General features: G+C 33.5%; 1 pseudogene; it reads right to left on the bottom strand.

Moving 5' to 3' along the window:
• Positions 1 to 373: 373 nt before the first annotated feature.
• The window catches only part of LOC125961280 (serine/threonine-protein phosphatase 2A 56 kDa regulatory subunit gamma isoform-like), a 78,805-nt pseudogene continuing 54,900 nt past the window's right edge, over positions 374 to 24,278 (bottom strand).

The raw sequence follows: 24,278 nt of genomic DNA, 5'->3' as shown, positions 1-24,278 counted from the left end.
ATGAACCAACTTCTGCCCCATCACTTGTACAAAAACACCTCAATCAATCACCTAATAATGACTTTCTTTTCTTTAAAAATCCAGTGGCTTTCTTTCAGTGTTTGTCTACTATCTTAAAGCTCTTGGAGCCTAGGATTCCTAACTGTTTAAAAACTTAGTAGCCATTTTTAAAACAGTTTTAGTTTTATAGAAAAATCGAGGAGAAAGTACTGAGAATTCTCATATGCCCTCTTCCCTCCCATACATTTCCCCCATTATTATTATCTTACATTAGAGTGATATGTTTGTTCAATCAATATTTTTTAAAGTTGAAAAGTATTTTTATTGCAGATAGTTTCATACACAATGTTAGTGATATTGATTTCCATCCCCTCCCACGATGGAGCCACATTCCGATCTCATAAAAACATTCAAGTTACACGATAGACGTTTTCATGTTTCTCTCTTTTTTAGTACCTGGGGGTTTGCTTTCGCTAGGTTTTCTATTTTAACCCACGCTTCTTCTCATTCTTTCATTTTTAGCTTCTCTCTCAGTTTCTCTGCTTTAAACTGCTGGGTGCAGTCATCAAATAGTTTTTGGTTCATCTCCATGAAGAGTTTCAGCGTGTTGTATTGATATATCAAGCCACGCCTTGTCTTGTTCCAGTGGGTCTTTCAGTTGTGGTACAAGGATGGAAACATGATGGGCAGAATCTTTGCTGCATTGTCACTGATTAGACTCATGATGTACTCGTTATTCCAGCAATATGGCACTTACTCTGCCACCTGGAAGTGGGGGCTAGAGACACACTTGGCTAAACGCTTAATGATCTTCACAAACTCTTGACAGTTCAATGACATCTAGAATCTCTTCTAATTCATTTAAGAACATTACTTCTTTTAGACTGTGAGTCTTTGGCCAGTGCTTGAGAAGTGCCATCACCACTGGTTCAGTGAGGGTGCTGTCCTTTTCTAAAAACTGAACGACACAGTGTGCCAGCTGAGGATGGTAAACGATCAGAGACTTCACTTTTTCCAAAGGTAATAACATCTTCAATAAGAAAATCTTGTGCTCTTCTTTCAGTGGTAAGGCAAATCCTTTTTTTAATATTTTATTGAAATATAGTTGATTTACAATGTTGTGTTAATTTCTGCTGTACAGCAAAGAGATTGTTATACACACACACACACACACACACACACACACACATATATTCTTTTTCATATTCTTTTCCATCATGGTTTATCACAGGATAATGAATATAGTATCCTGTGCTATACAGTAGGACCTTGTTGTTTGTCCATCCTATTTATACTAGTTTGTATCTGCTAATCTCAAATTCCCAGTCCTTCCTTACCCCACCCTCCATGCCCCTTGGCAACCACAAGTCGTCCTCTATGTCTGCGAGTTGTTTCTGTTTAATAGATATGTTCATTTGTTGTTTCTGTTTAATAGATATGTCATTTGTGTTGTATTTTAGATTCCATGTATAACTGATATTATATGGTATTTGTCTTTCTCTTTCTGACTTACTTTGCTTAGTATGATAATCTCTAGGTCTACCCATGTTGATGCAAATGGCATTATTTCATTCTTTTTCATGGCTGAGTAATATTCCATTGGATATATGTGCCACATCTTTATCCATTCATCTGTTGGTGGACATTTAGGTTGTTCCACGTCTTGGCTGTTGTGAATAGTGCTGCTATGAACATAGAGGTGCATGTAACTTTTTGAATTATAGTTTTGTCTGGGTCTATGCCCAGGATTGGGATTGCTGGATTATATGGTAACTATTTTTAGTTTTACAAGGAGCCTCCATACTGTTCTCCATTGTGGCTGCACCAATTTACATTCTCACCAACAGTGTAAGAGGGTTCCCTTTTCTACACACCTTCTCCAACATTTATTACTTGTAGACTTTTTAATGGTGGCCATTCTGACTGGTATGAGATGGTACCTCATTGTAGTTTGAGTTTGTGTTTCTCTAATAATTAGTGATGATGAGCATCTTTTCATTTGCCTATTGGCCATCTGTTTGTCTTCTTTGGAGGAATATGTATTTAGGTATTCTGCACATTTTTCAATTGGGTTGTTTCTTTTTGTTACTGAGTTGTATGAGCTTTTTGTATATTTTGAAAATTAAGCCTTTGTCAGTTTCATCATTTGCAAATATTTTCTCCCAGTTCATATGTTGTCTTTTTGTTTTTTTTTTTTCTTGCTGTGCAAAATCTTATGTTCAATATTGATGAACCAATATTAAAACATTATTATTAACTAAAGTCTGTGGTTTACTCTTTGTGTTCTACAGTTCTATGGGTTTTGATATATATATATATTGTCATGTTTCTACCATTATAGTATTACAGAATAGTTTGCCTAAAATATCCCTTCTGTTCCACCTATTCCTCCCTGCCCACTGTCTCTGATAACCACCATTTACTCTCTGTTGCTGTGAGTTTGACTTTTTTATATTCCACACGTAAGTAAGGTCATGCAGTATTTGTCTTTCTGTGTCTGGCTTATTTCACTTAGCATAATGTCCTCAATCTCCATTCATGTTATTGCAAATGGCAGGATTTCCTTCTTTTTAAGACTGAATAATATTCCATTATAGGTATATACATATGTGTGTGTGTGTGTGTGTGTGTGTGTGTGTGTGTATGTATACACATACCTCCCATTTTCTTTATCCATTCATCTGTCAAGGGACACTTAGGTTATTTCCACATCTTGGGTACTGTGAATGATGCTGCAATGAATATGTGAATGCACGTATTTCTTTGAGATAGTGATTTTATTTTTCCTTTGAATATACCCTGAGAAGTAGTATTGCTGAATCATATGGTAGTTATAGTTTTAATTTTTTGAGGAACTTCCGTACAGTTTGCCATAATGGCTGTACCAGTTTATAATCCCACCAGCAGTATATAAGGCTTCCCTTTTCTCCTCATCCTCAACATTTGCTATCTTCGACATTTTGATAAATATCCATCCCAAGAGATGTGAGGTGATATCTCGTTGTGGTTATAATTTGCATTTCCCTGATGATTAGTGATAATGAGCATCTTTTTATATACCTGTTGGCTGTCTGTATGCCCTCTTTAGAAAAATGTCTATTCAGGTCCTTTGCTCATTTTGTAATTGGGTTATTTGTTCTTTTGCCATTGAGTGTTATGAGTTCCTTTTATATCTTGGATATTAACCTCTTATTGTACATACAGTTTGTAAATATTTTCTCTCGTTCCTTTGGTTGCCTTTTCATTTTGTTGATTGTTTCCTGTGCAAAAACTTCTAGGTTTGATATAGTCCTACTTGTTTATTTTTGCTTCTGCTGCATGTGCTTTTATTGTCATTGAAAACAATCACTGCCAAGAACAATGTCAAGGAGATCTTGCCTCTTTTTTCTTCTAGGAGTTTTACAGTTTCAAGTCTTCGGCTTATATCGTGAATCCATTTTGAGTTGATTTTTTTTATATGTTATCCTTCTTTTCTTTGCTCGAAATATAAGCATTCTACTCTTTATGTATATTTTGGCAACAACTGTATTCTGTAAATTCCCCACTTGTATTTGTGGCCCTGGTTTCTATTCATTTAATACAAATTCAGTCATAATTTTTGTATATTTGTAACATTGACAATAAAATTAGGTTTAAATTAACATTGAGCCAGCTATGTTTTCACAAGGCACCACAGTGGCTGAAAGCTAATGTGTTTTCTTTTATTTCTTTTTCTGTATTAGCTAAAATGTTTTTGTGAGAAAGTGCTTTTCAGTTCATGGGTGTTTATACTACTTTCTGTTGCTCAACACACTTGTTTTAATCCTCTAGTCATGGTCTAAATGATATAATATGCTAGCCCACCGGGCACAACTAGACTTGAAAAAAACAGTTTCATGCTAGGTGTGGCTCATATGAGCCTTTACTGCTGGACCTTTACAAAATCATCCCAGAATATCTGCTTAGTCAGTAAAGATAATTTGTCCTAGCATCTCAAAATTTGAAAAGTTATCAGGAAGAAGAACATAGTGCATGAAAGTCATAATAATTTTGCCACCTGAAGGATACAGGTTAGAGGTAAACTTTATGATTTTAATAAGAACATGCAAGTTGTCCCATTTTTTCTTTTCATAGAGCAATCTCCAGCTTTCTACATTTAATTACACTTGGCTTTGGAAGACCTCATAGAACTTCCGAAATGCTGTGCATCACACCTCTGTGGAACTTGAGGAAATGATTTTATTTTCCCTTTCTAGTTTTATTCCATTGGGGTAATAAAATAAAGACTTTAAATTTGAGATTTATGACTGCCTCTTTAAGCAGTGCTGGGACTTCTGTTAATGGTCTGACTTACTAGATTGAAAACTTTATAAAGGGCTATATTTTTTAAATGCATGATTGTAAGACTGTGTTGTACAATTATGCACACATGAAAGAAAAATACAGAGCTAATAAGGATATCTGTGAAATGCATACTCCTAGAAACACCAATCCTCACAATATGGACAGAATTCTTTATTTTCCTCTAAACAGAGTTGATCACTGTTTTATAATCCTTATGGATAGCTGGCTTGTCCTAATTATCTTCTCAGTCCTGAAACATGTATTTCTCATATAGCAGGTATTCCATTTAATAACTACTGAAATAAATTTTATATACATAGAATTTTCTCCAAATACCAGAAGACTTAGAAAAAATGGGAGAAATTATGCTGTTCCACAAAATATATATGTAAAAGGAAACATTTGAAGGAAAGTATACTTAGTGCATTATCATGAAATGTAGAAATACAAAGTTGGAGTGTTAAATTATTGCAAGGATTTGGAAGTAAGTCTGACATATTTTGTTTTAATTACGTGCCTCAATACTCACCACATAAGACCTCCCACTGTGTTGATCACATGATGGTCAACATTATTATCAAATATTTTTTATTGCTAGGCAAGATATGGAATAGAATCTTGAAATTATCTAAATAATTTAGTGTACATAGACTCTAAATTCAAATATGTCAGGCCAATCTAAATAATTCAGTGCACATAGACTCTAAATTCAAATGTCAGGCCAAATAATACACTTTCGACATTTTATTCATTAAAGTATTTCTCAGTCTCAGCTGTACTCAATGATGAAATTAGCATAAATCATCACTTCTGACTTTTGTCTCAAGCCTTTTGAGAAGAGCAATTGAATAAAAAGGGAAATTGTTTTGCTAGATTCAAGTAAGTAATGTAAAATATTATTCTGATTCTCATACATTTTCAGACACTTATGAGAGCATGCAATGAAATAATAGATGTAAGATGCTTAGTCCTACACTGATGCAAGGCAAATATGCAATATTTGTTTGAAAACATTGTTGTCAGTTTTAAGTGGAGCTATCCTTCCTTTAGAATTCTAAATCATTCCATTAAAAATTAGAGACAATACATTGGAACACACAATGAACTCCAACCTGTCTTTATAAAAACATCTCTATACTTGCCTTTTGATCTGCTGGAAAGGGTTTTCTGATATACTGTATATTGATTATACATAAAACATATTAAATATATTAATTTTCTCCTTTTAATAAAGAGGTTATTTTCTACAGTTGAGTTTAAATTTTAAATTGACCAGTAAATATAAATTTAGTTAGGATTTCATCTTTTCATAGAGAAGACTAGTCTTAAAATCTTCACAACTTAAAGTATTTTACATTTGTATAGGTACCAACCAAGATATGTTGCTTTATTATTAGTGATTCAGCTTGAGATCTCATAAATTCATAATTTCAGTTGGTAGTGCCTAAGAAATATTTGTATTTTTTGTTAGTTTCAACTGATGATAGACTATAACAGAAATTAATAACATCACCAGAACTATTTACAAATATCAAAAATATTATTTAGATATAAGAGAAATCATAGATATAGTCATGCTGCCAAATCATGTCACACAAATGCAAGGTAACGGTCAGCATATATATGTGAGGACATTCTTACAGCACTAATTCCATGTGTCTATGAGTGAAATCACTGCACACAAATATTCACATCAAAGGTAGTATTTTACTTTTGTAGCTGAGATATGTTAGTGCTGTTTCGTTTGGTGTGCTTTTCTATCTTACCTACCTGTATTATGATTTTGGGGGAGGGAGGAGGAGATATAAATGTTTACATTTATTGTGTTATATGATGGCATCTTGTTCTAAATGTGCAGCTCTTCCTCTCTCTCTAACCCTTATGTTTGAAATGCATTGTTGAAAACAACATTTTTCCTTCTCTTGCCTAAGAGGCTTGGGGACTAAAAACATGCAATTCCAAGTAAAGGATTAGGAGAGAAATGAAGTATTTTTGAGCTGAAGGGTATCATTAACTGAGGCACTGCTGAGATTGCAGCAGTTCAACACCACCATGTCAACCAAAAAAAAAAAAAAAAGTTTAAGATACTGTAAAGGAATCAGCCATTAAAGGAAAGATAAGAAATATCAGAAAAAATTCTGAAAAATGATATAACTACTCTGGTTGATAGTACAAATCGTGAATAAATCGTATACTGCAAGGGAAACATGAAAATAGGTTAGTATCTAGGACATTGTATGCTGAATTCCTAGAGAAAAAAAAGGTGATAAACATATTGTCCCTTGCATTTCCTACAGCAGTAGAAAGACCTAATCTGTTGAAATTGTTGACTTCTATTGGACTCTAATAGGAATATGTTGTTTTCTGAAGGCTAGATTACTTATTTATGTTTTAGAAATGTATTCTCTGTGGATTTAGTCAATGTCTTCTTTTTTTTTAATCCCCAAATGATTGTACAGCAATGTCAAGCATGTCCACAGATTTGTTGGGTGACACTGAAACCAAAACTTGCTCTCAGTTAATGATTGAAGTTATTAATTACTAATTAATTATGAATTTCCAGTATTGATATTTTCAACTTTCTAAATTATCACATAACCAAAGGTATTAATTTCAACTCAGAAAGTTTGGAGAAAGAGTATAGAAAATTGATATTTTCCCTATTCAGGAAGGAGAAGGGGATAAGCAAGAGTCTCACAGGAAAGTGAGATGAAAATGCTGGAATAATTTCTATATCCAGCAATTAGTAAACACGGTTAGAATTCCCTAATTTTATTTGTAGTTGGATTAATTCCTATTATTTCATAAATGTCAGTACTTGTATATACACCCATGTATAAAACTCAAATCCAAATGATGAACTTCCCACAGCATCTGCATAAGCATATTTTGTTGATTTCCCTCTCTTCTCCCCACCCTTAGACTCGAAACTCTTTGATGCTTCCTCTTTACCCCGTTCTTAAGCATTTGACACAGCCACCAAATGTCAATAGCTCATGTGTATATTTTGAATAAAATTAAAACAAGAACTGAAAATGTTCCCATGACTGCCACAGCTCATTATGACAGAGTTGTGAAGATGTACCTTTTTGACATAAATAGATGAAAGTTGAGTATGTGCCAGGGCTTGGTTTGAAGCCATGCCTTCTTTCATTATTTCTTATTCTGGATAGGAAACTCCAAAAATTAAGCTTCTATAACGTGTCCTAAACTATTATCCTTCTCAAGTTATTCCAAAAATTTGAAGAGGAAGGAACACTTCGGAACTCCTTCTATGAGGCCAGCATCACCCTGATACTAAAACCAGACAAAAATATCACAAAAAGAAAGATTACAGGCCAATATCACTGATGAACATAGATGCAAAAATCCTCAACAAAATATTAGCAAACCAAGTCTAACAATACATCGAAAGAATCATATAACATGATCAAGTGGATTTAACCCAGGGAGGCAAGCATGGTTCAATACCTGCAAATCAATCAGTGTAGAACATCACATTAACAAATTGAAGAATAAAAAATGTATGATCATCTCAATAGATGCAGAAAAAGCTTTTAACAAAATTCAACATTCATTTATGGTAGAAACTCTCCAGAAAGTGGGTATAGAGGGAACATACCTCAACATAAGAAAGACCACTTATAACAAACCCACAGGTAATGTCATACTCACTGGTGAAAACCTGAAAGCATCTCCTCTAAGATCAGGAACAAGATAAGGATGCCCACTCTTGCCCATCTTATTCAGTATAGTATTGGAAGTTCTAGCCACAGCAACCAGAGAAGAAAAAGAAATAAAAAGGAATCCAAATTAGAAAGGAAGAAGTAAAACTGTCACTGTTTGCAGATGACATGCTATACATAGAAAATCCTAAGGACAGCATCAGGAAAATACTACAGCTCATCAATGAATTCAGTGATTTCAGGATAAAAAATTAATATACAGAAATCTGTTGAATTTCAATACACTAAAAAAAACTATCAGAAAGAGAAATTAAAGAAACAATCTCATTTATAATCACACCAAAAAGAATAAAATGCCTAGGAATACACCTACCTAAGGAGATAAAATACCTGTACTCTGAAAACCATAAGATGCTAATGAAAGAAATTGAAGATGATATAAACTGATAGAAAGATACACCTTATTCATGGTTTGAAAGAATTAATATTGTTAAAATGACCATACTACCCAAGGCAATCTACAGATTCAATGCAATCCCTTTCAAAATACCAGTGACGTTTTTCACAGAACTAGAATAAATAATTTTAAAAGTTATACAATTTTAAAAGTTGTATAAACTAACACAACATTGTAAAGCAACTATACTCCAATAAAAATTAATTAAAAAATTTGTATAGAAACACAAAAACACCTGAATAGCCAAAACAATCTTAAGAAAGAACAGAGCTGGAGGTATCACACTTCTTACTTTCAAATGATTTAGCAAGATGATTGATAAATTAATGGCTGGATGGCTGGATGGCTGGATGGATGGAAGGAGAGAGCAAATATGGAAACATGCATTTAATTGTTGAATTTAGTGGTAGGTACTTGGATTATTGTATAATTCTTTCCAATTTTTGGCATGCTGGAAAACTTTCAAAATTGTAAAGCAAATACTAAAGGAAAACGCAAAAAGTGCTTTATATTGGCCTTATTAGTAGCAAATCCAAGACAGGGATTTTTGAGCAAGTGATATATATAAGGGAGTGTGCTTATGCAAAATCTTTGACAGAGTGAAGGAAAAATATATAGATTGATGCTAACAAACTTAAAGGTTAATGATTTTAAAGTGGCTATTTGTTTTTCCCATAGGTAATGAATTAATAAAATAAAAACTAAAATTTTCTGATGAAACGATGATTTTTATAATTCCAGTTTTTGCTTGTGAGTAATCATTCTAGTCAAGAAATTGTAATTCTTCAAACTGACTCCCCCCCCTTTTAAAGTGTTATTATATCCAAATAAGATTGGCATTAAATGTTGGCTGGAACACTCAAAGCTCACATATAGATAAAACAGTATGATTTGCCTGTTTGTAAAGCATCATATAGCACACACACATCATACAATTCAGAACTGCATGAAGTATGCCACTGTTTGAGTATAACATGGCATTTTTCGACTTGGGATTATTAGATCATCTAGTAATAGTGGTTCTTGAAAATGGAGGGTCTCAGAGGTTAAATGAATTGCATAAAACCAGTCATTAGTCGTTAAGTCAGAGTTCAAGTTCTGACTTTTGGACTACAGATCTCATCTAAATCTACTCTGCCACCCTTCATTCCCAAGTAGTTTGGATCTGGGTGGACCCTGAATTAATAAAATTCTCATTAGATCTTTCCCCCTCCCGGCTGCGAGAAATTAATTTGAGCTACTGGAATTGGCAGGGACAAATCTCTTTCCTTCCTATAAAAAGAAGATCAAGTTGATATTACATTTCTGGGCTTGAAATAAATCTAATAGTATAATAATAGTCAGATTGAAAACAAATAAATGTTATATTTAAATGATTGAATTTCACTAAGTTAGAAAGCTAAAACATAATCATTACTAAATAAATCCTACAGCTTCCCTAAGAATCTTGGATATTTAGATACATATTAACTGTTCAGCTGGAGAGAATGTTCTTTTTTCTTCACCCATATGTATGAACTATTCAAGTTATTATCTGATAAGGTTACTTTTAAAAATCACTATACTTCTGAGGTGGTACACTTAATATTGAAAACCTGGAAAATTATTATTTGCAAAAAAATATAAAAGCTAAGTACATTTGCTGTGATTTAGGAAGTACTGTTAACTATCCCTGAATAAACTGCTTCTATAAATACGTTTTTATTTTTTGTTTGCTTATTTGTTTACAGGTTGATAAAATAAAGTTACACATGACACAAATCTGTTTATTTTGATAGCTGAATCACGACTTAACTACTTCTAAAATTATACTAACCAATGCTTGGCTATTAAGGTTGCTGTCTATTTCACAAAGTGCAGGTTTAATTCACTGTCAACAAGGTTGGTTCATTCATGTACGGCATTACATAAGATTCTAGGTTCTTTGTTAAAAAACATAAACGGGACTTACTGCCTTCTCCATTTTAGAAAATGCAACTATTTTCAACCTCCCTTTTTGAAGACTTGTTATCTTTATATTGTATTTATGTTATCAGTAGGGAAGATGTAGATAAACATTCGGCTTTGGGGTAGAATGGAAGGGGTAACAGGTGGTTCTAAAGGTTTTCTCTAGACTCAGGGATACCATAAGCTTTCAGTCTTGGTCCATTCACCTTGTAATGTGAATCCAAGAGATTATTAGGAGCACACCTATATACCAGATTCAAGATCAGTGAAACTCCAGTTAAGGAATACACACCTGACATTGCACCTGGTGGCCATGATTGTGTATTAAGTCCTGAGAACCAGCACTGATGAGACCCAGATACTTAAAGGGTGGAGAGTTGTCTGTATTTCACAGACTGTGTTAAGGGCCCATCGTGGACACCTGTTGGGCTACATGACTAAACAGGTTTAAACACTAAAGGGATTCCAGAGTCCTGTGTTGGATTTGTAAACACACACTCAGTCCCATTTCTCATGTCCAAGCACATCCCAAATTCCGATTGACTTGAGCATCACGAAATGGGCTCAGGTTTCAGAAGACTCCTGTTGTGACATTTCAGGATGTGCCATGATGTTTTCTGTCTTCCATCCTGTCTTTTCAATAGCTGTCTTTGGTGCTGAGTACAGCCTATTGTGCCTTCTCAATGCATTTATAAATCTGAATCCAGACCATCCTACTAAATCTAGCAGAGTTGGTGTTCAGGAGGGCTAAGATTTTTTTTCCCTATACATTAGAATTTCTTTTCCCCTATACTGATATTTTCTTACCTTAATGAACATTCTGTTCATACTATGACTCCATGTTGGATAAGCACCACTTACTCCCTTCCTCAAAACATACACATAAAATCACATACTTTTAAGCCCATGCTCTGGAGATCTGCTGTAACTTGGAGTGACTAAAGAAATAATGTACCTTGAACCACATTCAAATGCGTTTAGTCATCAAGCTATTGGAAAGAACAGTGGCTTTAAAAATTTAACAGTCCTTACAATCAGCGGAAGTGTTTTTTCGGCTACATGGCCGCATCCTACCAATTCTTATTATTTATGGGTGAGGGCAGTGAGGTGCTTTCCTAACAAGCACCTTCTGTGATTCTTATGAAGAACCTCAACATGCATGAAGTTGCTTGCTTATGTTTAGTTTTCTGGTTTACTCTTTTTGTGTGGAACACCTTAAGGATTTAGGGGGGAAAAAAAACAAGAGATGATTTCCATGTACATTCTTAATGTGACATAAGATGGCTTTTATAGATGTGAATTCAATACTCCTCTTTTAATCTTGGGATGAAATGTGGCTATAAACTGTGGTATATAAAGATAATTGCATGCACTAGAAATCTTGGAAAGAAGATCTAAGCTTCCTTTCTCATGGGAGATACTAAGGACTGTATTATCCTGTAAAATGGATAGGAAAGGGATCCCAATAATATGTTATACTTGCTCTCAAAAGACGCAGCAAGATCCTCAGCATAACATAACTGCGCAGAGACCCACAAACAGTACAGAGCAGGCCGCTGCAGTGGGCGTATAGATGCTATCCTAGAAATAAATAACAGTGGCCATTCTACTCTAGAGTCTACTATCATGACTAAAATTATAAACTAGCAATGTTTAATCCAAATACTATTTAAAACTTAGAGGGAATCTTTTTCCTAAATTGTATATTTACAATGGGCAAAGCAATTCAGAATGGCTGAATGTGAAGGACAAATATATTCAAATAGCATAACCAATTAATATTCAGTGTTTTTGAAATAGATTGTGGTTAACTCTTGCCTTTCTTCTTTTATAAGAGTGTTGATTTGATCATTTGCATTTAGAATCTTTTTGCATCATATCTGTGTATCTCCATCTGAGAGTAAAGACATTTAGAGTGAGGAGGGTTGTTGGGAGGCAAAAGAACAATTGGTTGCCTAAAGAAAGGAAAAAGAGACTATCTAAATTCTTGGTCAAACATAAAGGGTACTGTATCCCTGACTATAGAAAATATTTGTGTTAAAATAAGTCATTTTTGAAGTTAAAGTATCCCACCTTTTCTGCATATGGTAATATATTATTTTCTATAAAATCTGTTGACTTACAGGAGATTCCCAAATACTCACAGTTGGGAATCACTAGGAAGAAAGATGTGTGGTCAGTGGCTATAATTTATTGAAAAATATATATCAATACACACACACACACTCCATATACATCCAGCCCTCCAAAGCACCCTGAGGAGTAGGCATTATTAATCTTCATTTTATAGATGAGAAATCCGGGGCTCAGCATACTTAAGTAACTTGCTTGTGGTTACACAGCTAATAAATGCTAGTACTGAGTTAACAGAAAAACAGGTCTGCATGGTCCCACACTTATTCTTTTTTTCCCCGTATTTGTCATTTTATTTTACTTTATTTTCATTGAAATATAGTTGTGTTAGTTTGGGTGTACAGCAAAGTGATTCAGTTTTACATATATAAATATATATGTATTCTTTTTTTATATTCTCTTTCATTATAGGCTATTACAAGATATTGAGTAGAGTTCCCATGCTATACAGTAGGTCCTTGGTGGTTATCTATTTTATATATAGTAGTGTGTATATTTTAATCGCAAACTCCTAATTTATCTCCCCCCTCCCCACTACCCACTTGGTAACCATAAGTTTGTTTTCTATGTCTGTGAGTCTATTTCTATTTTGTAAATAAGTTAATTTGTATCATAAGTGATATCATATGATATTTGCCTTTCTCTGTCTGGCTTACTTCATACTTATTCTTCACCATTATATGCTGTTCCCAGAGACAGAAACGATGCCAAGAGGTAGAAACAGAGGATCTGAGTCTCATTGTTGACCAAGAAATCCAGAAAACAATCCCAGACAGTCATAGAACCATATTACTGTTGAGGACCCAAATGATACCTTAAAACAAGACCCCTTTAAGTGGGATAACTTTAGTGAGTTTCTCTTCTTCGGAAAAAGAATAAGTAAATAAAATAATTAAAATGAGGCATGCAAGTGGGAAAAACACTTTTTCCATCAATGCCTTTCCATCAAAGATACATGTAAACAAATAATTTCAATGCAGTACTTCACGTAGCAGAAATCAGTATTTTGGGATACAGAGAAGAGGAAAAATCCAAAGGCTGTATGTGACAAGGAATATTTTGAAAGGAGGTACCATTTCAGGTGGGTATACAAGTAAAGGTCGGAACTTGTTATTTGTAGGAAGGGGGAAGTCATTTTCTTGCTAATGCAAGAAAAATGATGTGCTCTATTGATATAATTAAGTACAAACGTTGTGCATAATTTGAGGACTCCTTCACCTTTACAAATCACTTAAGTGACCCTACATTTCTAGGGGCTTCCATAACTTCTGAACCATGAAACCTGAGTGATTAACAGTTTGAAAGAATTAAGTTACATTTCCAAAGCAAGACAGAGGTTTTTATTTTCATTTGTCAACTTTCTCTATTAAAATGAACCCCAGGCTTTCAGAGATCACTTCATGGTTTTGCCCTTTTTCCTGCTGATCCATGTTGCCTTATACTGAATTTAAGGAGACTCAAGGTAGGTTAATTAAATTTGCTGAAGCTCTTTGCAAAGCCACACTGGGGGCAATTTAATTTTTTTTTCTGTTTAGCTGGTTGAGAAAAGAAATTCAGGCACAACTGTATAAAATACTGTTTTAATTAGATCCAAAGAGAAATGTGGCCTTGGATTCTTATTAAAGTTCCTTAATTATGAAAATTAATTTTAAAAGACATAGTAACTTTGTTTTACAAAAGTGAACATGTTTGTGAAGTTACTTTGCACTGTCCATGAGAAAAAAGGTAATGAGTCAAATTTTGTTCCTTTCATTATTTTTGTCAGTAAACAAAGTCTCAAATCAAGACAGGGTAATTTTCAGGAACTCCTGAAAAAAAATAAAATAAAAAAATAAAAAAGAATCAGACATAAATTCACATCTCAAAGTGTTAAAATTTTCCAAAGCAAGAAAGGGGAGCCACCCACTATGTATCCAAATGAATTTCTGAAGAAATACTTGAGCATATTTTTAGGCAATTAATATATATAGTTTGGCCTCTCTTTTCTAAAATATATTTCTTTTTAATAAAGTAAAAATCTCAGTAACAAAAATCAACAATAAATAAATTCAGTGCTAAATATTATAAACATTTCTCACATCTCTTCAGATGTCTAAGTAAATTATCATTGAAATTGTCTTTTCTCAATGAGATTGGTGAATGATTTCTGTGCTTTGGCAACTTGTACTTTCTCATCCCAACACACAACAAAGAAATATAGATCCACATGCCTGATAAGTTGCAAAACTCTAACTAGTTTTATGGTTTCCATATATAAAATTGACTTAACATTAAAATAATGAATTTAGAACATCTTCACTATATCAGTGCACTGTGATGTAACCAAAATATTGCCTGTGATACTCCTGTGTGCACCATAGCCAGCTTAATTGTTTGAACAAAGTCAGTAACTTGTCATTGGTTTAAACATCCAATGTAATACAGTATACATCAGTATATAATACAGTATTATATACAGATTGTATACAGTAATATACAGTATACAATCAGTATATTCCAGAACTAGAAACACATTCAAATAGAGATAGAGGGATAGATTTCAGAAAAATGTTTACACACTTACTATACTAACATATTGTCTCTCTGCTCTCTTTCACAGACATACATACATTACAAGTACATACATACCCTACTCTTTTCACTTTGCATACTCCAATTTGCATTATGTGAATAGTGCTACAGTTTGAAGATTAGTTATGCTAAATTCACTGGATAGTTAGATATATAGATAGAGGTATAGATATCAATATAGATAGAGATGTAGATATAGATGTAGATGTATACATAAATATTGATTTTTTTGATTAGCTACTTGAATTTACACATATAGATACAGTTTGAGATAATGGATTTCTATGTTATTTCTCAGATGTGAATTTTTCATACTTTCCAATAATTTTGTCCACTGTTTACTATTTATGGTTATAATAAAATCTTGTCAAAATAAAGCATAAATAAAATATATTTCATTTCAAATTTCTATTAATTTTTGAAAATCAAGATTTGGCATGTAATTTAACAGACTACTTGGTGGAAAGATATGGCTTTGGAGCCATATCTGGACTGAATATATGCTTCGTCACTTAGAGCCCATGTAATGTAGAGAAAGTTGCTTAACAACTCTGGGATACAACATCCATATCTATAAAAAAGAGGATAACTCATACTTATCTCACACTCTATAAATGTTATTGTTTGACTCAGAACCACTTATTCTCATGTTCTTATGTTTAATTCTTATGTTGAATATAAACATTTATTATTGTAGACATATATTTATATTTTTCTATCTCTCAAATTCTTTTTCAGTTCATTCAATGCTAAATTTCATTAGTGAATGATGAAACCATCATATTAAAACAGAGAGAAATATAAAAACACTGAGCTGAACTGTATGAGTTTTAAGTATTATTTTGATGTTTATATTTGTTTTACTGTTGGGGAGTGGGAAATTATCTAATGAATATAGTCTGAGGAGAGATTGATAGCACATCATGGTAACACACATTTAAGTTTCTACCTCATCTTGTTTTCAGTATTAAAAAGGAGCAATGACCAAAAACAATTCCTAAAAGTGGTTTTCTTAATTGTTCACTGTTCATCATATCTATAAAATCTCCTCTAGGATTGAATTTATTACTTTGCCTTTGTGGATTAAATTTGCTTTGCTGTATCTCCAGTTTTTCATCTTGTCTTTTAAACAGTTTGCTATCAAATTGTGGCCTGAGCTCACAGGGCATTATCTTCATGAGGAGAGTTCACCTCTGTAACACTGGAAAGTTGTGGAACTGAATTCAGGCAAGATGAGAAAGAGGTTTCAGGATTGTGTATTAAATTCTAAGGTATTTTCATAAAATAACTTGGCAAGTGTTCATAATTAGGATATCCTCTCATTGTTATTGGGTACTTTATAAGAGACTATCTGGTATCAAGCTCAATGAAAACAATCATAACAATTTCTTTTCTGAAGTATATATATAGGTTAAAAATAATTTATTTTTTCTTATACATTAAAGTTGCATAAGTCACTTAATCCAAGAGTTCCTTTCACACATTTTATGTAATTTTCTTATACTCAGACTTTTCCACTCATGTCAAGTTAAAGTTTCAAGTTGAACACATACACTGTTGACCTGAAACAAATAGACTGCCAGTTATTTCTCCAGCAAAGATGGGTTTGTTTGGGATTAGCAGAGAGTCGCAATTCAGGGTCTGCAACCATGGTAAGCCAGTTGTGTGTCCCTGCAGGGGAAGGGAAGGAGGTCATTTTACAGAGGGGAAAAGGAAGTTGGAGGGCTATGGTAAACAGAGTCCATGGCTTTTCATTGGCTGAATCCTTGCCAGGAAAAAAGGGTAGTCTTTCTTCATGTTGGGCTTGGCTGTTGTCACAGGATATGAGAGTTCCTCTTTCTGGTCTCCCAACACCATTTAATTGAGGTTTCTGTTTATTAATTTTTACAATACTTTCCGTAAGCCAAAAGGACCATGTTTAAGTAATAGTTTTCTAAGAAATAAGAATAAACATCTTAAGCTAAGCTGGAAAAGTAATTAAAATTGAAACCAACACAACCTTTTTTCTCATTCTAAGAAATTTCCACTCAGAACTAGGCATGTCATTTTAAGGCAAAGCTATGTTGATATATATATAGAATATTTTGAACAATAGTTTGTAGTCATTTTGCCAGAATGGCAGTAATGCCATTGATCTAGTGAAAGAATTTTGTCTCATTTTTATAAATTTTTATCATTTATTTGCTTAATGTAGTGATAATCTGATGATATGAATATAGCCAATTAAAAATCATCCATTTTTTTTAGATTTACCTTCATAAAAAATGAAGAATATGTTTTGACATTTGCAAAAACTTCACTAGTATTTTGTGAGTGAAGTTAGCAAGAGGCAGAATTCTTTTTTGCTGAGTTATAATTGCATATAAAATAAATATAAATATGAGAAAAGTAAGAGAATTCCAGAAATGCTGGAACTCTTGGAATATCCTTGGGTGTAAGCTTGTACAAACAATGCTGCTGTGTTTGAGGGGATAAGGATTGCTTTAAAGCCATTCCTTATTCAATTCCAGAAAGATAATATCTAGGGGAGTATATATGTTTTCACTTAATCTCCTTATGCTAAGTGTGTAAGAGAAGAAATAGCCAGTGTGGGCTGTTATGTGCTCAACACTCACAATGAATTAGTTTAAGATGCATTTTGAACTTCAAGAAATAAAAACGATAGCTACAACTCTATATTAATATACTTTTTAACCATTTAAGTGGCATGCATTTTCAGTGCTAAACAGAAGGCCGTAAAAATCAACACTAGTATATTATTTATGCTTAGGTATTAATTGCTTGGGGATATAAAATGTCATTATTATTTTTATACCAGCTAACTGAAGTGGAAAAATGAGATAATTCTCACAAGCAGAATTCACATTTGCTTCAATTATGTGGATACTTCGGATGAAAAAAACTTTTATGTTATAATTACTACATCTTTCAACTTTATTTCATGTCTTGTCACAACTTTAATATGTCAGTTCCGGTTCTACCAATGCTAGGTTGTTTTTTTTTTCTTAGCACAATATGTTGTACTTTGCCGAGTATGTTCTAAAATTAAGTATGGAAATCTTAGGTATCAAAAGGCATTGGAAGAAATAGGATAACAGTTTCAAAGTTATCACAAGAAGGTGTAAATCTGTGGTGACATATACAAATAAGCATCTTAAGGATAGTCTTTTTAAAATGGACTCTTTTAAAGGTCCTTGTTTAAAGTATCTAATGCAAGCAGATCGAATTTTGGAAGTAAGCATCATCAGTTACTTGGTAGAACATGTGGTTTAAAGATTTCTTACACAAGGCACAATATTGCACAGCTTTACAAGGGCATAAATATAATTTAACACACAGTGATCTAAACCTTAACTTGATTTATGACTGCTGACAGCATCTAAGCACAAGAAATAAAGGCAACAAACTTTCCTCAGTCGTTGGAATGCTTAATGTTAATTTTGTGTGCACGTAATTGGTTTTTTTTACCTTGTACCATAAAGAAGGTTTTCCTCCATTATTTTCAGTTTTCTCTATATCACATTTCAAGGGCATTAGTATTTGAGGCACATTTTTGCTAATCCCCTTTTCCATGCTTGGCCCTATCTAGGACAAAGGACACATTTTCCCCCAAATCTTGGGAGACTAGTTTACATTGAAGTCGAAGTGTTCTTATATAAAATAAGATAAACGAGTTAGCATTAACTGTTCTATTTTTACTTAGAACTTTAAAAATTGAGAGACTGGTTAAAAACAAAATTGTTATAAATGACTGTGATTTGGAGGAGAAAAATATATATATTAGAATGTTCAGTATTCATTCAATAAGTATGCCTCAATTAATGACTGCAGTACACAATAAATGTTAGTATATCAATCAGGTCACCAAAGAGAATTGCATTATTAACATTCATTAACTTTGTAACAGATAACTTAATTGTACAAATAACCCAAAGCTATGTAATTAGGATGTGATTATATTCACATTTCTTTATGACAAAATGAACTTATAGTTCAAGTAACTGGTGCAAGTAAAAAGGAAAATGTGAAATGAGGTTATAAATCAACTATTAAATACTTATTCTCCTTTGCTACTGACTAGGTACAAAAGGATGTTTTAATTCTCTGTGTTTTAATAACAATTTTCTATTAAGTAATTTTGTAGAATTGAGCTCAATAATAGTCCCTCTTTTCACATTATAGTCAAAATGTTCCCTCTTTTCTCATTATTTGGGAAAGGCGGGACTGTTTTCTTGTTGCTTTAATTATGTTTATATTATGTGTATATTCATGGGCTAAAATAAGGAAAATTTAAACATTAGGATGTACTGCCTTTTTTTCAATCTTATTATAAATCTTCATTTCTTGCAGGGAGGGAGAAGTAGTCATTTATGGGTTAATTAGTCCTAACTCCATCCTTGGACAAAGAGATGTTGAGAATGCCAGCATCTGATAAAGACTGATGAAAGCTTAACTCTTGGTTTCAGGTGAAGTACTCGTGCTCATCTAGTATTTATATCTGTACTTCAACATTCTGGAACAGGACATCCATATCAAAAAAAAAATAGTTTACTGGAAATACAATAACTAGTACACTCCTTTTTATTGTGGCAGATAATTTTCTTTCCACTCAAAATTATGCACAATTTAGAATTTTCTATGCTTTAGATTGAATAAAGAACTAGTTTGACAAATAAATTGAAATCATATGAATATCTTAACCCCGATTTATTAACTATGGTACAATTGGAAGTAATGAATAAAACTCTCTGACTCCTAAATCATTGAATGAGAGAAGCAAAATTTAGTAGTACAGTCTATTCTAACATCATTTATTTTTGTGTTGTCCCCCAATACCTGTCTTTTTGTAATCCACAGCGTTGCTTGACATAGGTGAACTCACTCTCTTTCCGATATTTATTTGAGCATATTTTAAATTTCAAAGCCACCTGGCAAGTCAGCTCAACTTTCATGACTGTCTCCCTTCCAGCAAGATCTCCCAGGTTCACCTTATTAAGAAGAGATAACGTGTACCGCAGGTCTCCGATATGCCTGGCCCTAGGCTACCATTCATCAGTTCTGCTTCTCTTTAAATACAGTTTTCCATATTTTTGGTTTTTCCATGTCATGCTTATTAATTTTCAACAAAGAGATGAATGTTTGGAATGGCTACCAAGATATGTTTGTTTTAACACTCCCTGGTAGTTCTAGAGACAAAAATTCCAAAGGTTTGAAATCTAATTTTAGCCCTAATATTAGATTAGCAGTCTTAGGGTACTTTACTATTGTAACAGCCCTAAAAAGATTTTATTTTAGAATTTTAAATTTTTTAATGAAAAGTGATATATGTATACAGAAAAATGCACATACTGTAAGTATACAAATTAAATTTTTGCAAAATTAACACACCAGTGCAACCAGATAGAAATAAGAATTAAATCATTACCAACACCCAGAAGTCCCCTTCCACTCACTGCTGACTCAAGGAGAGCTATTTTCCTGACTTCCAGCAGCATAAGTATTTTTTACCTACTTTTTTAATATAAATTGTATCATAGATACTTTTCTCAGTGACTTCTTTTACTCCATGCTGTGTGATGCTCATCTAAATTTTTTCATGAAGTTGTAATCTTTCATTCTCTTTGCTAAATAGTATGTCATTTTGTGAGTAAACCATGATTTCTGTAGCACTGTATTTATCCAGTTTTCAGATATTATGAATTATACATTTATAAGCATATACATTTCTCTTGGGTACATACCTAGGAATGGAATTGTATCATATGGTATTCATATATTTAGTTGTTTTTTTAAAATAGCTTTACAGTATTCCAAAGAGTGTGAGCATTGTATGGAAGTTCTTGTTACTCCAGATGTGTGTCAACACTTAGTATTTTCTGTCCTATGACAAATGAAGTTGAGCACCATTTCATTTCATTTCAGTCCCCTGAAATTTGAATAAATCAACATATATACACTACCGAAGGTAAAATAGTTGGCTGGTGGGAAGTGGCAGCATAGCACAGGGAGATCAGCTTGGTGCTTTGCGATGACCTAGAGGTGTTGGATAGGAAGGAGGGAAGGGAGGCTCAAGTGGGAGGGGATATGGGGACACGTACATGCATATGGCTGGTTCGCTTTGTTGTGCAACAGAAAGTAAAACAGTATTGTGAAGCAATTATACTCCAATAAAGATCCATTTAAAAAAATCTTAAGTTATTTGGATGCTTCAGAATCCAATGATAACATGGAGAAATGGTATGAGTAGTCCATTAATTTCATAGTGATTATATTTGTTTCATTTTGGGATTTTCTGTTTCTAGTTTGTGTTTGTTGAGGACAACAAATAACCCACCAGTTTTTCATTATGTTAAGCTCCTGGGAAAGGAAAACCATTATTGCTTCTTTTTCTTCTATTTCTTAATTTCCAAATTACTTTTTTTGCATTCATGGGAAATAGAGCCCAACTATATTCTGGATGAGTTTTATCATAACATACAATTTCACCTCAACCCATAACAAAAGAAACATGCACTGAGAGCTAAGTTACTGAATATGGCAGGGCTACTTATAGTAGCTTTTAAAAATACCTCTTCCATCATTCATATTTCTACAACCATTATCTGACCTCAGTTCCCATTAATTTTCATATTGTTTTAATAGAACACTTTACTACCTCAAACCTTCTTTCCAGTTTCTCCAGCTGCTAATCTGTTTGTTGCTTTGCTTCCAAATGGTTGTAGTGCTTTGTTGATTTAGTTTGCACCATTTGAGTCTGAGAGATGTGTTATAAGTATGTGCATGAACAAGTTTATGTGCGTGAACAAGTTAATCCTACTTTCCATGCACACTTTGTGGTTGCTTTGTTAGAAGTAGTTTGGGGATGGTGGAATTTGTGGGGCTTGCTTTTTTATAGAAAGTATAAAAATCACCAGAATCAACCCCATTGGTTTTGACTAATTTCCCTTTACACAAGCTGCTGCTGTCCAATGCGACTATGAGTTTTGCCACTTCTGCCAGAAGTATGACTTCTTCTCTGTTTAGGAGCAATTGTTTCATACAAGGAGTAGTATTTTTTCAGGAGTAGTAGAAAGGGATTCATTCTAACTTGCTTTTGTTACTGAGAGACCATCTGTGACAATTGAGGACAGGGATAGAGGAAAACAACACCCTCTCTTTGTCCCCCCATACCCCACTTGCTTACAAATAGTTGAGACTATCTATATGCACCATCCTGACCCTGTCAAACTTTCATATTGGCTCATATGAGTCAGCAGCACAGATTTGGCTTCCTGAAAAACAGTTCTGAACATGTTAGCGACCTCAGAAAACTTCAAGATTTATCTCGATTTCTCAGACTGCTTTAAAGAATACTCCCTCTTTAAAGTCCATTTCAATCTCACCTGCAGTTATTCCTTCTCTCATGCTAAGCTCCAGCCAGATAAACCCTCTCGCCATCCCTTGAGGATCCTTTCTGTTTCTGCATCTCCAAATCTTTGCTCTAATCTGATTTTGGCTTTAAGTATCTTTCCCTCACCATCTTCACTTATCCAAATTCTATGTCTCTTTCAACTTCAGAGGAACTGACATCTTCCTGTTCAAGTGTGTGTTGGTCTCCCCAGCTTCAAAGCTTATCTTCTTTCAATTTGTTGAGTATATTTTTTTTCCACCCCACCATACTTTCTGTGTTCTCATAGAAGATTTGGTTATACAAGTCTTGACCACAAGTACATTCCTTCCATAATTTCTAACAGCATAGTTTCTTGCATGTTGTGGAATTCAACAAATATCACAGTATATTGTTTAAGATCTTCTTTTTTCACATTATGCTGTCTCTGAAATATGGATCATTATTTTTCAGTCAATGACATCTTGCAGTCACAGTGGCTAAGGAATAAGTGTGAGCCAGTTGTCCTTGCTTATGCATGCGAGAACTCCATCAAAGCTGGTCATGTTTTTGTCACTTCAATCAAGTTGTGTGCATTGTTGTCACTTTAAGTGTTGATTTTAATTGCCATTTAAATCTTCCAAAGATTACAAATTGCTTTAGCACTGAAACAAGAAGTTATTGTGTTCAAAGAAAGGGAGAGAAAGAAAGCAGTGGGGCATCACATTGGTAATAGCGAAACAAATAGTCTTCACGGGGGAAAATGACAGCTATTCCATATTGTCCTGCAAAGCTACCTCCAGCTGCTTTATAGCCACTGAGAAAGGAAAATACCCACGAGCAGATAATGTTTAACTATCATACACATGGGAAATGATCACCAGTCCCATGCCAGGGAATGCAAACTGAATACAGTTAAAAATTACAAAATTCCTTTGAATAGATGAAAGAAACCTTAATGTAATGAAAGGATTGTGTAACCAATTAATTTATTACATGGGCTTATTGTTAATGTATGCAAGATTTGAATTCACAAGGTTTTTTTTCTTAATTAGTGATTCATAAAGTAATGGCATATCTTATAATTGATGGCTTATTAAAATCAAAGGTGAAGGAATGTATGCTAAAAGATTGAATGAAAACATGCAAGGATAAATGGTAAAATCTCATCTTGGTACTATAATTCTGAAATTATGTTCCTAATACTGCAAGTCTTCAGCCCAGGACATAATTTGGGCTATACTTTCTCTGATTAGAAAAAATATAGGAAAATCAACATTTATTCGGACTAAATAACTCTTTTTGAAATGTAGTTTGTTCAGTAACACACACACACCAGCTGTGTGTGTACATATACATGAAATATGATTGTGGGTATATTTTGTCAATAATTGATTGTGCTATTACTTTACAACATGAAATAGAGATGAGCCATTTTTTTCCCTTAATGTGAACATTTAGAAATCAGGAGATGTTCCTCTATAGATGATATACCTATTTCATAGTGGCCCAATACATATAAAACATACTGCCCGAACTCCCCAATTCAATGCACTCTACCTGATAACCACAAAACATGCTGATAACTCTATCACAACTAAAATACTCTTCATGAAGAGATGAATGATAGAAAATGAAATTTACAAGTACATGCCTAGTTGACATATTTATAATAAAAATATATTTGTCGAGGGGTATCTTTGTTTAAAAAGTTGAACTAGACTTAGTTTTCCCCTAAAGCTGCAGCCCTACTGAGAGTTGCTTGAATGTTTTTCCACTCCCACTTGAATTTTAG

This window comes from Orcinus orca, chromosome 15, assembly GCF_937001465.1.
Source record: "Orcinus orca chromosome 15, mOrcOrc1.1, whole genome shotgun sequence".
NCBI lineage: Eukaryota > Metazoa > Chordata > Mammalia > Artiodactyla > Delphinidae > Orcinus > Orcinus orca.
This window is presented reverse-complemented; position numbering and strand designations above follow the sequence as displayed.